This window comes from Callithrix jacchus, chromosome 15 (assembly GCF_049354715.1).
Source record: "Callithrix jacchus isolate 240 chromosome 15, calJac240_pri, whole genome shotgun sequence".
NCBI lineage: Eukaryota > Metazoa > Chordata > Mammalia > Primates > Cebidae > Callithrix > Callithrix jacchus.
In genome coordinates, this window is record NC_133516.1 from 95,524,905 (window position 1) to 95,539,760 (window position 14,856).

Here is a 14,856-nt window from a genome sequence, read left to right on the forward strand (position 1 = left end):
TGTGTGTGTGTGTGTGTTTTACTCAGCTCAAAAAATAAACAAGTAAATAAGAAAGAAAGAAATATTTTTAAAAACCCATTAAGCTGAAATTACAAAGGTAGAAATAATTATAAAGCAGTCTATTCTCCTTTGAGGCACAAAGCCAATACTTTGAAATCAAATTTTATGAATTAATTGATACTCTTGTAAATGAACCTTCAGGTCAAACAAAGCTGAACAGCTCTCTGATAGGCTACCTTATAAAAACAAGAGGGCTATGTTTATAGGATCTATGCCTTCATCAAAAGGGAAGCTCTGGAAAATTTTTGCCTGGCTGAAAGCTAAAGGCAAAAGGAAGCCTATCGTTAGGCTGTCTGATTTTATAACTAAAAAATCTAAAAGAAATAAATATATTAACAGTAATAATGCTTGCTCAAAATATTTGAAGCCATAATCCTACCTTCAAATGAACCTGGGTCTTACAGTTATGATCACTCCTCCTTACTGTGTCAAGTAAACTTCATGTCAAGATCTTAAATTTAAGAACATTGAGCTATGTGTAATTCTGGAATGTGGCAGAAGCCAATACAAAACACCTTGTAGAAAAACTTCTTACTTCTCTCAAAATTTACTCAAATTAAATTAGCCAATTAGAACAATAGAACCCTAACCCAATCAATTAATAAAGAAATAATAAACCTTGCAATGACAGTAATATTAAAAATAAGCAACTACTTGAGGCAAGTGCTTTAAACTTTCAGATATTAGAATGATCATATATACTATACAGAGTAACCATGTAGAAATAAAATTTTTGAAATGGCCATGAATGAATCTGCTTAAAATTATCACTCATAAATAGAACAAAAGGAACATAAAAATGAAATGACAATAATCAAAATAAAATATATTTAATGGGTTGGTTTGAATAACAACTTAGAGGTAGCTGACAAGACAATTAATTTATAAAATTATAAGAAATTATTCAGAATAGGTGAAATATAAAATGTGAAAAATTAAAGAATATACATAATGGAATGAGGCGTGCCATAGGTCTAATAAGAATTTCCAGAGGGAAAAAAGTAGGAGAAAATTACTCAAAATGAAAATAGTAATTTTTTTTCCAAAACTGCTGAAAGAATAGAAACTACTAATAAACTAACATAAACTATTGCAAGTAGAATTAATAAAAGTAAATCTAGAGCTAGATATAATATTGTGACACTTTAGAACACCAAACACAAAGAAAACACAAAGAGAGTAGACACCACCACCAACAAAAAATACAAATAACATTTTAACAGTTTTCAAACAACATCACTGAAAAAATAAAGACAAAAGACTATGTAATAATACTCTCAATTGTTAAAGAAAACAACTTTCTTCCTGACATAATACTGTAATTGCCTAAATAATTATTCAAATTGGAGAAAATAAATGTTTTTCAGAAAGCAAAATATTATTGTAAACTGCCACTAATGTTACACAAAAGAGAAATTTCTGAAGTTATATACTTCAATAGAAAGTCAAGAATGATTATCAAAGAAATTGATATCGTTGTGAGTAAATCTAAAGTAATACCATATCAAATGATAATATCTAATCTATAGGGTTAAAATCAGTAATTCAAGATACAGCTACAATACATGACAGTGTAGTGTGAACTATGAATAGTGTGTAAAGTGATTAGGAAGAGTTAGAATTGTTCAAATAGTAGCAGCATTGGTTAATTTTGGATTTTTCATTGTAGTATATATGAAATACTTTAAAGAGTCTACAAATAAAATAGTAGTAAAATATATTGTTTCTAAATTAGTGGAGAGAAAAAATTAGAAAGAATATTTAATTCTAAAATTATTTTAAAATGGGAAAAAATATAAAGTTGAAAATTCTGTGCCAAAATAAGTCAATGTACTACAATAATCAAAACAAATTTAAATATATTGAATTTACTAGTTAATAGAATTTATCAGATTTGATTAAAAATTCACCCATTTACTGTTTGTAGGAAAAATATAAATATAAGAATGTGTAAGATTGTGTATGAAAACATTGAAAAACAAAATGCCAGGCAAATGACAAGCCAATGATACATGGGGCATTTATATACACATCAGACACAAAAAAAGATACTCATCAAAAATAAACAATTTCAAACTTGATGCACCCAATAAGTAAGTCTGAAAATATATAAAACAAATCTACATCATCCTAGAAGAGATAAACAGATCTTTTTAAACTATGATTAGTCCTAGAATCACAGTTATATAATGAGATGTAAACAGTTAAAATCAATAATTTATATAAGATTATAGAAAGCTGTACCAATGAAACTGTATATTTTCTCAAATATGAGATTTTTATTAAAATTCAACATATTCAAATTAGTTGTCCATACAGGCAACCTATGAAATGGGAAAAAATTGCAAACCTTGTATCTAATACAGGGTTAATATCCAAGATACATAAGGAATTCAAAAAGCCCAATAAGCAAGAAAACAAATAACCTAATTTAAAAATGGGCAAAGGATCTGAATAAACACTCAAAAGAAGACATATAAATTATCAACAAGTATACAAAAAAATGTATAATATCACTAATCATCAGGGAAATGAAAATTTAAAACATAATGATATATTATGTCATACCTGTTACAATGGCTATTATCTAACAGAAGAAAGATATGTGTTGACAAGGATATCAAGAAAATGGAGACCTTGTACACTGTTGAGTGGAATGTACATTAGTAGAGCCATTTTGGACATAGTATGGAGGGTCTTAAAATATCAAAATATATAACTACTATAAGATTTAGTAATTCTATTTCTGCTTATCTATCCAGAAGAAATAAAATTTATATATCTTCATTTTCAGGTTCATTGCAGCATTATTCACAATAGCTAAAATAAAAGGTCAACCTGAATGTCCATCCATGGACAAACGAATAAAGAAAATGTGGTATACATACAAAATAGAATACCATTCAGACTTTGGAAAAAGAAACCCTGTCATTTGCAACAACATAGATAAACCTAGAGGGCATTATGGTAAGTAAAATAAGCCAGACACAGAAAGATACTAGATCCTCTTATTTTTATGTCAAATCTGCAAAAGACAAACCCATAAAAGCAGAGAGTAGAATAGTGGTTACCAGGTCCTGGGGTAGGCAGTGAGATGGGAGTGGAGAGATGTTGGTCAAAGGACACAAAATATCAGACTAAGGAATAAATTCAAGAGATCATTATACAACATGGTGACTATAGTTAAAAACAACATATTGCATACTTGTAAATCACTGAAAGTAAAATTTAACTGTTCTCATCATAAAAGATAATTAGTGAGGAAACTCATATGTTAATTAGCTTTATAGTGCCACTCCACCAAAATGTCTACATTTTCATAAACATCATGTTGTAGATTAGCAATATATATATAATTTTAATTTGTCAACTAAAATTGAAGGTATTAATTTAAAATAGCTCTCAATACTTTTCACAGGGTTGCATGGAAATTAATGTTTCCAACTAAGTAGCAAAAAAAATAATAGCAGAAATGCCTCAAAAAGGTGCTAAAAACAAACATACATTATTTTTAAACATGCCAAACAATAATTCTCTGATGCCGTCTGCTTAAATATATTAAGAGAGCCAATAACCATTTAGTTGCTGAACCAATTTACCCTCTTTTTATATAAAAATCAATGCCGTTATTATTTAACCTTTATAGTTAATTCTTATGCTGGCAGTTGTAAATAATTGACTTCAACTTTGTGTATAAATCACCATTTGATAATACCAGATATTAGTAATGCTGAGGGGAAAGTACATTTTTCTACAGGCTGAGTACACAGGCAGTCAGAAGTAAGTTAGTGTTATTTATTAATCATTAGAATATGATATTAAATATTTTATACAAATTTGGTTATGTTCAATTTTTATATCAATTGCTATTTATTGCCATTCTCTACTCCTGAATGGCACAAGAAAAAAATTTTCTCTAAATATTTTTCTCTTCTTGCCAGACATCATTCAACTTGAGGAAAAGAACTGAACTAACCCAACTGATGCGTTTGAGAGAAAAAACTGCACACATGCAGGTGAACAACTTTTTCTCCCTCACTTGAGTGTCCGTCTGTCTATGGACTATGTCTTTTCTGCTTTTCTGTGCCATTAGTTTTAGAGGACGGATGGGTTGGCAGATAGATTACAATTTTAGATAGAAAGTTAAATTCAAACAAGTGTTCAAATTTTTTCCTTGGGCCAAGAATATATTTTTTAAAAGAAGAGTTATAGAATTTGGGACAATAGCTTTTAAACAGAAATCGAAACGTTTTACAAGACAAAGGTGAGTGAATTTAAACTCTAGTGGTGTTTCTTAATGATAAACCCCAAGCAATTTCTTGAATTTTATTGCCTGTGATTGCCTCTTTTGTACAGTAGGACTGCTTTTACTATTGTGTGACAGACACCTGGGCAATGTTGATTGACAATTGTCCATGGATTTCTTGCCTTTCTTCACAATTTTGACAGTACTTATTTCAGAAAATCTGTTCAAATATGTTTGTATAAAACATAATATAAATATAGTTTTGGAATATAAAGGTAGTTCCTCCCTCTAGGAGACAGGGCAAATCTATTTGCTCTCTAGGAGACTAAAGACAATGTCTCCCCCTGGGCAAAGACAGGGCACACATGCCACTAGTCTTCTTATAAAGTTGAAAGTGTTTTAAGCTGTGGTTTCACAACCATGACACAAATTTACTACGTGTGCAGCTCCTACTTGGGCCATTTCTCATCCTCCTGTGGGAGACGAAGTAATGCAAACATAAAGCTCATGTTGCCAGTGCCACGAGTGATAAAGTCCTTTGTCTCTAACCTAGGAATCTTGCTTCTTCTACCAGTATCTATGAAATCATGGATGGTTAATTTGTTAGCTCATGGAGTGAAATATCAAACCATTCTCAGATCTTAAAGAGAGAGGCATTAAGTCCTAGGTCATATGCTATTTTGATATTTTGATTGACATTCTGATGTCTATATTTACAGAAAAATATATTTTAAAAAATTCTATTTAGAAGTTACAGTTTAACAAAAGGTCCATAGGTTTCAGCAGAGCAAGTCTTTACAAACGGTCTGAATAAGATTAGAGATCTCAGAAGCTAAGAATGGTATGGAAGGGCTATATTGGCAGCTTCAGACAAATGATAGGACTTTACATTGATAACTCGCTTCTGGTCACTTTTGCTATGAAGAATTCCTATCCTAATTTGCAAATGAGGATGGAGCAGCATTATAAATCTTTAGTTCTAGGTGAGGAAAACCACCAATGCTGCTAACCTGAAAGGCAGTTAAACTCTACTGGTGCTGCACAACTCGAATGAGATTCTAACTTTACATCATTATTCTCATTCAGTGTTGATACATCTGTCGACCCAATTTTTTTTCTTAAAATGACCTTCAGCGTCTAAGGAAGAAACTCTGGGAGTGACTGTCCTTGAATTAATGTAGTTTGTTCAAGTTTACTCTGTTCATTTCAAGGCCCATAAACATAACATTAGTTTTCTGAAATGAAAATTATGACTTTAATCAAAGAATGGGAAATACATTTAATAATGAATATTTACAAAAAGTATTTATGATAAGTTCTTCTTACAAAAGTACAAAACACCCTTTGTAAGGACAACTTATCGTATTGGATTGAAGACCAACTTATTATATTAGATTTCACTGAAACTCCTAAGATCTTTCTAGCCCTTGCCACTAAATGCATTGTTCATGAATCATTGGTGCTAATCAGGATATATACACATCCTCATCTATTTCTCATACCACCATCCAAGAATTAAAAGTTGCATATTATGAAAACTTTGGGGTATTTTTTACTTGTGTTGCAAGTTTGACAAATACAGCCTTAATAGAGCCTACATTGTTCCTGGGAATTAGGATTGCTGTGAAAAATCAAAGATAAGCTAAAGTGTTTTGAAAAATGCTTCTTATCAGCAAAGGAGCAGTTGAAAACATGAAGACCTGAAGATAAGTTGACTAAGCTGGAGGTGGAAAGAAGTTTCCTCAGGTGGAAGCATGAACTCTAAAGAGCAGACTGTACAAATAAAACAGGAAGGATTAAAGATTAAAAGTTAGGATAGATTAATCTAAAAAGGCAAAATAAATACTCCTGATTGTTTAAAAAGATACTTTCGGCCAGGTGTGGAAGCTCAAGCTTGTAATCTCAGCACTGATTTCTTTAGCTCAGGAATTCGAGACCAGCCTAGGCAACAGGATAAAACCCTGTCGCTACAAAAAAAACCACACAAAAATTAGGTCATGGTGGCATGAATCCGTGTTCCCTGCTACTAGGGAGGCTGAGATGAAGGGATGCAGAAGGCGGACATCGTAGTGAGCTGATATCGCAACACTGCATTCCAGTCTGCTCCCCAAAGTGAGACCCTATCTCAAAAAGAAAAAAGAAAAAAAAAAAAAACAGAGCAAACCAAAAAGCTATATTTTACCCTTACTAGGTCAGAAACAGTGTCTGGAGCCCTACAAAATATAACAGAAGATAAGAAAGAATCAGGTCTCAGAGAGCAAACTAGAATGACTTTTGCAGAGTCCTTGGGTCCAGAAAACAATTGAGTAGATGCTTCTTCCTAAAGCTACAGATTGGGAATGAAAAATCTGTACACAGATTTTTTGTAAACACCTGTACACAGGTGTTTACAAAAACTTTGGGCAGTTTTAAATGGACTACAGCAGGGAGACATTGTAAAATATTTGAAGAATTACTAGGTGAATTTCAAGGTGACTCCATTTTTGTCTATGTGAATCCTATTATTTCCTGAGGGTCCTAAGGATATACAATTATGAATATATGGAATTAAAATTCTAAGAGAAGACAAACAATAAAATGTGTTAAGAAGACGCCAGATAGGATAATAATAGATGGAGACAGGGCTAGAGTTTATGAAGAGAACACTCCATGGGAAAAACCTTCTGGGTGGAATAATTCAATGAATGTAAACACATTATTTGAATAGCAGATGATTTGGTAGTTACAAAAGACACTGATAATGAAACCTCACTTGAATTATGGGAGATCCCTCAATTTCAGTTCTTAAAGGATATGTTGGAACAATGTCTGAGACAAGAAGCAAATGGAAATGGCATTTTAAAGGATTCAAACAAAAACTACCTTGGATAGGCAAAGGCAGAGTTGAACTACAAATGGTTTAAGCTATTATAATTTCAACTAAGGCTTTTAAAAGGGAAAGAAAAACACTAGAGACATATCCCACAATAGAAAAATTGCTACTGTAAAAAAATGTTCACCAGAAAGAAATGCTATCAAATTTCTGCATTATTCAAAAGAATAAAAAAGACAGCATGATAAGAAGCACAGCAGATGCAGCTTTAGTTCAGAAAACCCTAGTGGATAAATTTCCAGCTGAAACAAATGTGTGGTTGGGAGAAATCTGCCTAAGAGAGGAGGTTCATAGGCTTAAGTTGCCATGTGGCACAGGATATAGAAGACTGCTCACAAGAGATAGTAAAGGCCATGTCACTAGCAGAGACTACCTCCATGTAGTGTTGCCATGCCAAAAATGTGGGGCTCCAAGGAGAATTGTAAATGAAGAATTTGAATATGCTGGATGATAAAGAAAGGCTTGTCAAATAAGACCTGGTGATTGAGACTGTCACCATTGCAAATTTCTAAACTTTGCCAGAAGGCAGTAATATCTCAAATGCTGTTCTAAGTGAGGGAACATTTGCATAATGGAATTTCCCCCCAGATATCCTAAACATAGTGGCATAACTAACCTCTTTTTGTAAGATATTTTCCCAATCCATCCTATATTCACAAACCATGGACTCTAGACCCCTGCATCAAGAAATGGTACTTTGGCAAAGCTAAAATCTAGATGTTACCTTTTTGCCCCTTCCTCAGATATTGAATTTGTGGTATGGTCTATGGCAGCAATCAGTGTGGGCTTCTGAAAAAAAAATTGCCTTGTGTAACTGCACTAGTGCTCAAACTTTGATACATTTTCCAAATTTATTGGAAGATATGCCAGTGCTAGAATTAATTTCATGTCTGTGGATTTTTAAACTGAAGAATATCAGAGCCTTGTTACTGATCAACAATTTCTTTAGGAACTAGCCCATTTCAGTAAGATACCAAAATCATAGCTACTCAAGAAGCCACGGCTCCACCAGCTTGCAGAATTTCTTTGGCTTACATAGAGGAACTGTGAAATAAGATGGAATAAAAATTTGGCAAAATGATTAATGTAATAATTTTTTCCTTTGAACTATTTATGATATTATTTTGGGATTAATTTTCCATAGCTAATGAAGAAAATTTAATTTGTAAAGAAAATTTATGATTGAACCTATGAAACAAATTCAATGATATCCAGAAAATTTAAACTGAACCCCTTCTTTACATTTTACTTAAAATTAACTCAATATAGATTAAAGACTTTAATGTAGAACCCCAAACTATGAAAATCCTAAAAGAACATCTAGGCAATACCATTCAGGACATAGGTACAGGCAAAGATTTCATGATGAAAATGTCAAAAGCAATAGCAATAAAAGCAAAAATTGACAAATGGGATCTAATTAAACTGCTTCTGCACAGCAAAAGAAACTATCATCAGACCGATCAGCCAACCTACAGAATGGGAGAAAACTTTTTGCATTCTCTCCATCTGAAAAAGTCTAATATGCAGAATCTTCAAGGAACTTAAACAAATTTACAAGAGAAAAGCAAAATAAAAAAGGCATTTAAAAAATGGGCAAAGAACATGATCAGACACTTCTCAAAAGAAATTTATGTGGCCGACAAACATATGAGAAAAACCTCAGCCTCTCTGATCATTGGAAACTGCAGATAAAAACCACAATGAGATACCACCTCACACCAATCAGAATGGCGGTTATTAAAAAGTCAAGAAACAATGAACATTGGTGAGGCTGTGGAGAAATGGGAATGTTTTTACATTGTTGGTGGGAATGTAAATTAATTCAACCATTATGGAAGATAGTGTGGTAATTCCTCCAAAACCTAATCAGAGAAACCATTTGACCCAGAAATCCCATTACTAGGTATATGCCCAGAATCATTCTACTCTAAAGATAGGTGAACGTATATGGTTCATTGCAGCACTATTCACAATAGCAAAGAAATAGAATCAACCCAGATGCCCATCGATGATAGACTGGATTAAGAAAATATGCTACATATACACCATGGAATACTATGCAGCCACAAAAAAAGAATGAGATCATGTCTTATGCAGGGACATAGATGGAGCTGGATGCCATCATTCTCCACAAAATAACACAGGAACAGACAAACAAACACTGCGTGTTCTCACTTATAAGTGGGAGCTAAACAATAAGAATACATGTACATAGGGAGTAGAACAACATACACTGGGGCCTGTTGTGGGAGCAGGAGGAGAAAGAGCATCAGGATAAATAGTTAAGACATGTGGGGTTTAATACTTACGTGATGGGTTGATTGGTGCAGCAAACCACCATTGCACATATTTACCTATGTAACAAACCTCTATGTCCTGTACATGTATCTCAGAGCTTAAAATTTTCCAAAAAATTGGCATGACCTTTTCCTCTGAGCATTACTCTAAAATTACCATATCAAAAAGTTGATCAGAAAACACAGAGGTACCTAGTTCCTAGTTATAACATCTTTAGATTGGAGCATATTCACAGACATTGCAATGAAAAACTTAGAGTACATTTTTGCTTGTTAATTTTTATTTTGTTGTGATTGAATCATGAATATTGCTACCATATATTTGTTATGTTGGTGGCATTTTAGGAGAATAATGAAATATTTCTGGACTAAATGGTTTACAAGACAGAGACTCCATAGAAAACTCTTACCTGATTCCTGATATTTAAAGTCAGTACAGGGGTTCTTAACTTTGCATGAACAACTAAGGTTAACATGGAAAGTTTCACTGTCAATAAACCCTTTGAAATTTGAAGTGCTTTTATTCTAAAGAGAAAAATTATGTCATATTTTCAAAGACCTGTGCCAAAAAAATCTAAGAATCACTACTCTAGTCACATGTTCCATCCTATATTTTGAATCAAGTAAATTACCAGCTCTTTTAAGAAATTTAAAATTATTCTTTTTATAACAGATATGGGTAAGTATTGCAAAACTGCTAAAAAATTTTGCAGAAACTCTGCTTGTGTTACTTTGTATTACTCTTTAAGGTAAAAGGCAGTAATTGGGCCCATCTTACCAAGTTACATGTAACCTAAATTTTGGAGCAGATTTAATTCCCTGGTATATACCAGAGTACGGATAAGTAGAACCAAAGAATAAAACCCCAGATGGCTAAATCCAGAATCATAGGAGACTTTAAAAAACAAGAAACTAAATCTGGAGGTTTATCTAGGTATGAACTTAATTACAAATACCAGAAATTTTTAACCTAAACCACAGAATTTGATGGAAATTTATTAATGTAGATTATGAGGTGTTTATATAACTGAGGAACTCAATTCACAAAAAGAAAATAGAGGGGGTGAGACAATGACAGATATTCCTTCAGTATGTCTTCAATAACAGAATTTTTAGAAAAAAAATCCTTACTCTTTTAGTTTAACAGATTGCTTTGTCAAAGCATTTAAATGGGAGGTGAAAGAGCTACTCTTCAAAAATAGTTAGATCATAATGTAATAATAAGATGTACAGTAGATAGAGGTGAAATTGGAAGGCAAGGTGGGCAGAAGAAACATTATAAATATGCCTAAGGAAAAGGAACTTAATGAAAATTGGCAGTGGCTCTCTGGCCAGTATAGAAAAAATTATTTTTTAAAAAGGAAGAGCTCTAGAGAAAGTTATTAATTCTCAATGGGGAAGAATATTCCCTTCACTTTTCAGGATTAGAAGGATTATTTGATGCAAAGCCAGAAGTTGAAAGCTGGCTAAGAAGCCTGTGATGACTTCATGGCTCATAAATTCTCAGAAGGCAGCAACTATAACAGATTAGATACAAGCATGAGGCCCATAGGTGGGTGGTGAGGAGATAGTTGCTCATCCAGGACATAACGGAGAGGATTTTCAGCCCTTTTCTAGTGTTCATTCCTGCTATGTGGACAAAAACAAGGCGGGGGGAAAAGCATGCATTCATGAAAAATTGCCCAGTGCCAGCCTTAAGAAGTCCAGAGTCCATATTCTTTCCGGAATACTGAACAGACAGGGATAGTTAAATTTTCATCAAAGGCAGCAAACCCACAAGGTTCCATAGGTGAGTGTTTTGCAAAGGCTGTTTTGCAAAGGCCCAGGACACTGCTGTATTTTTCTGTGGGGTATAGTTACTGCTAATTTTGGGTGAAAACTGGTTTTTACAGTGAGAGGGAATATTCCTGATTCTATTACAGTTGTAGATGCAAAGTATAGGAGCAAGTAAGAATTTGACAGCTAGACGTGAATGTAGAAAGCTGAGAGACAGGATTTCTAAATCATAGGGCAATATAACTTGTTTTACTTTCTATCACACACCTAAACTGCAGTCAGATTTTCTTGAAAGCTTTTATCCTAGAGAAGTCAATCTTCTATTTTAACTTTAAATAAAGACCTATGACAGATCTGCCTACTTGGATTTCAACTTTAACACTGTTGACATTTTAGTCAAGATAACTCTTCACTATACGGATTGTCCTGGGCATGCTAGTAGCAGGCCCTCCCCTCATTGTTAAAAATGTTCCCTGTGGGACAAAACTGCCTTGATGAGAACTACTGCATTATGCAAGTGGCATTTGGCAATGGCTGGAGACATTTTTGGTTGTCACAATTGGAGGTTGGGGATATGCCACAAGTGTCTAGTGACTAGAAACGATTCTGCTAACTGAACAAAGAATTATCCAGTTGAACATGTATTTCCAAGATCCAGAAACCCTACTTTAGCATAATAAAAGTAAAAGCCTCTTCATTGAGAGTAATCTTTATGAGCAAGCACCTTTTTAAAAAATATATAAAACAAGCATACTCTGTGAGGTTTAGAGGAGTAAAATACTAACAAATCAAAATTGGATTTTAATATTATCACCACATCAAAAACAAACCCTGAGAACATCAAACATAAAAAAAAATGTTAGAAGATCAAAGTATATGAAATAACACAGAGTTCTGTGAGATGTCGCCTTAATTAAACAAGATTCACACAAAACTTTACAGTATGATGCATAAGGAGAAGATATGATTTGATTTCTCAAATGTAAAGAAACCAAGGTGGAATTACTATTAGCTTCCATCCTCACAGTGAGCAGCTATAGGAAGTGTGGAGGAAGAAAATTTGAAAATACAAATTATTTTAAAAGCTTGAAGTGAAAGGGTACAGCTTCCTCCTCATCCATTTTAATGGCTCCAGAGGATATATCTGGCACACTGCTCAATGTTATCTAAAGACATTATAGAGACTGAGTTTCTGGAAATGAGTTTAAAAAGTTTGGCAGAAACGTTTCGCACTAACATTGTGAAAATGCATACTGGGTGTGTGACAGCAAGTGAGTTGTGTAGGATTCAGCCATCAGAGGACCAAGATAACCAGAGAACCTAATGCTGCCTAAAACATCGCCTCCACCCCTAAAGAATGCTGAGCAGATTGTAGAGAATACAAACATTCCCATTAAGCAGAGAGAAAATAGATTAAGAAAACAGACTGCTGAACACGCCACAAGTGACTTTCTTTCCTCCTTTCTCTTTCCCTTTTCTTCTCATGGTTGAAAAGACTTGAGAGGCATCAAATGCAAGCTGGGAGATCTACCACATCTTGCTGCTGCCCAAGATCACTGCTTTTCCTTGTATGCAAGTTTCCACTGAGTAAATCTTTGACTACCCACCAACCTGGAGAGGTCTGCCTCTTTGGTCTGGTCTTTCCCTCTGCTTATTGAGAGCAGTTCTTGGTTGTGGCAGAGAGTTTTCCCAGCAAATGTGTAAACCAGAAGTATTAGGTTGGTGCAAAAGTCATTGTGGGTTTTGCCATCATGTTTAATACAAGGCACTAAAGAAAATGTTGAAATAAAAAATCTAAATAACTGAACTCTGATTCAGAATCTCTGGCCAATGACCTCATGAAAGTTGCTAATTTTCAAACATGATAGCATGAGAGATCATTTCCAAAAATTTCAGATGATCTGATGTTTTTTTAAATTAAATTAAATTTTTTTATTGAGCAATTTATTTTTATTTTCTTTCATATGTATTTTTTATTGTACTTTAGGTTCTGACGTACATGAGCAGATCATGCAGGATTATTGCATAGGTACATACATGGAAATGTCTTTTGCTGCCTCCCTCTCCCTACCACCTATATCTGGTATTTCTCACCATGTTATCCCTCCCCAGCCTCTGTACCCCCTGCCGTGCCTCCCCTAGTCCCCCCCAGCAGACTCCAGTGTGTGATGCTCCCCTCCCTGTGTCCATGTGCTCTCATTGTTCAACACCCGCCTATGAGTGAAAACATGTGGTGTTTGAGTTCTTTAGCCAGTTTGCTGAGAATGATGGTTTCCAGATTCCTCCATGTCCCTACAAAGGGCACAAACTCATCATTTTTTATGGCTACATAGTATTCCATGGTGTATACATGCCACATTTCCCTTGTCCAGTCTATCATCGATGAACATTTGGGTTGGTTCCAGGTATCTGCTATTATAAACAGTGCCGTAATGAACATTCGTGTGCATGTGTCTTTTTAGTAGAAAAATTTATAATCCTTTGAATATATACCCAGTAATGGGATTGCTGGGTCAAATGGAATTTCTATTTCTAGGTCCTTGAGGAATCACCACACTGTCTTCCACAATGGTTGAACTAATTTACACTCTCACCAACAGTGTAAAAGTGTTCTATTTCTCCACATCCTCTCCAGCATCTGTTGTCTCCAGATTTTTTAATGATCATCATGCTAACTGGCGTGAGATGGTATCTCACAGTGGTTTTTATTTGCATTTCTCTAATGACCAGTGAGGATGAGCATTATTTTATATGATTTTTGGCCTCATCTATGTCTTCTTTTGAAATGTGTCTGTTCATGTCCTTAGCCCACTTTTGAATGGTTACTTTTTTGTTTTTTGTTTTTTTCTTGTAAATCTGTTTTAGTTCTTTTTAGATTCTGGATATTAGCCCTTTGTCAGATGGGTAGATTGCAAAAATTTTTTCCCATTCTGTTGGTTGCTGGTTCTGGGATACATGTGCAGGACATGCAGGTTTGTTACATAGGTAAACGTGTGCCGTGGTGGTTGCTGCACTTATCAACCTATCCCCTCAGTATTAAGCCCCACATACATTAACTATTTATCATGATGCTCTTCCTCCCCTCCTACACCAACCGAGTTTTTAACCCCACTGTCCGATACTCTTTAGCTAAATATCTCAAGCAGGTTAGTCACCTTATTGGAATCACAATTCTCAAATCTGTGTATTTTTAATGAAATAAAATATGTAAATACAGTTGTTCCTTTGTATTTGTAAGGGATTCATTTCATGACTCCCTATGATAACAAAATCTTAGGATGCTCGAATCCCTTATATAAAATGGCATCGTATTTACATGTAACCTACACAATTTGTCCTGCATAATTTAAATCATTTTTCAATTACTTAAAATACATAATATAACATAAATTCTATGTAAGTAGTTGTTATACTTATGTTGTATTAAATTATAACAAATTATTTTTGTTATATTTGGCAAAAAATAGATTTTTTAATTTTTGAAAAATTTTAGCCTAAATAATTAATTTAATTAAATAAATGTACTATCATACATTATATTTTACATAGCTTGTTCCTGGATGGAACATATATAAAAAAGTCAATTTACATGTTCCATTTAG

General features: G+C 33.8%; 1 protein-coding gene across 14 annotated transcripts in view; it reads left to right on the forward strand.

The window, feature by feature from the left end:
• Positions 1-14,856, forward strand: part of LOC108588543 (serine/threonine-protein kinase Nek4-like) — a 272,894-nt gene that overhangs the window by 214,876 nt on the left and 43,162 nt on the right. For all 14 annotated transcript variants that reach the window (XM_078350157.1, XM_078350159.1, XM_078350160.1 and 11 more), the window contains 2 exons: positions 2,855-3,027; positions 4,002-4,076. The gene's annotated coding sequence lies outside the window, so the exon portion shown is untranslated. The remainder of the gene's footprint in view (positions 1-2,854; positions 3,028-4,001; positions 4,077-14,856) is intronic.